Below are 1,121 nucleotides of genomic sequence, written 5' to 3'. Positions count from 1 at the left end.
AGCTCCAGCCCCTGGCCCCAGCCTTCAGCCCCCAGCTCCAGCCCCAGCCTCCAGCCCCCTGTTCCAGCCTCCAGGCCCTGGCCCCAGCCTCCAGCCCCCAGCCTCTCGGCTCCAGTCTCCGGCCTCTGACCCCCAGCCTCCAGCCCCCAACCTCTTGGCTCCAGCCCCCGGCCTCTAGGCCCCAGCCTTCAGCCCCCAGCCCTCAGCCCCCTTCGGTAAGTGTCCCACGCTGGACAGAGGTGGCGCACTCATGGACCGAGGCGGCGCGGTCATGGACTGAGGCGGCGCGCTCACGGACCACTACTCCTTAGAGGGAACATTGGCCCTGCCCCCCTTTTCTTCCCTCCCCCCGCACAACAGCTCACCTAAACTCCTTAAGTGGTTCTGCTCTGCAGTCAGCCTAGCAGCTGCACAGACAAGGAAAGGGTCATGGAAGCAAAGGTCATGGAGTGGCATCTGGGAGCAGAATGGGCGAGCAGGTAGGGCTAGGACTGGGATTGTGGGGTGATGACAACGCAGGGCCAGGGCCTGGGGCAGAGCCACAATCCATTGCAGGCATGGCTTCCACAGGCAGGAGCATGTGGGGAGTAGATCATAGCTCTGCTTTGGGCCCTGGCTCTTCACTATCACCACCCAGCAATCCTGGGATCTCCATGGACACTGGCTGGGACCCATGCGGGCAGGTTGCGTGGTCAGGCATGTGGGAGGAGGCTGCGAGCAAGCAGGGAGCTGCTTCTGGGACCAGGTCCAGGATCTTAGGGCAGTGACAGCATAGGGCCAGGGCTCGAGACAGAGCTGCAATTCGCTCCCCACATGTCCCTGCCCACAGAACCCTGCATAGGTCCCACCTCCAGTGGTGGGTGTGGGGCAGATAGGCCAAGGTGGCCAGGTAGTGGGGCTGGGTCCAGCAGCAGTGGCAGCTGTAGAAACTGCTGCCACTGGGGCTGCTGGGAAGCGAGTCCAGCAGCTGCACCATCTCAGGCCCACTGTATGCCTGGGGGTAATGAGACCAGCTGTAAATGCCATGGTCAGGGCTGTCCCCTGCACCTGGCCTGGGCAAGACCAAGGGACCCGCCACAGGCTGGACAAAATCTCTCAGGGGGCATATTTTGCCCACCCGG

General features: G+C 63.5%; 1 protein-coding gene across 1 annotated transcript in view; it reads left to right on the top strand.

Annotated features, from left to right (window-relative positions):
• LOC102367837 (inversin-like) overlaps positions 1 to 1,121 on the top strand; it is a 108,822-nt gene that overhangs the window by 107,307 nt on the left and 394 nt on the right. The window lies entirely within an intron of this gene.

The sequence above is a fragment of the Alligator sinensis genome, unplaced genomic scaffold (genome assembly GCF_000455745.1).
Source record: "Alligator sinensis unplaced genomic scaffold, ASM45574v1 scaffold1590_1, whole genome shotgun sequence".
In the NCBI taxonomy this organism is placed as follows: domain Eukaryota; kingdom Metazoa; phylum Chordata; order Crocodylia; family Alligatoridae; genus Alligator; species Alligator sinensis.
Note: the sequence above shows the minus strand (reverse complement) of the source record. Positions and strands in the feature narration are given on the sequence as shown.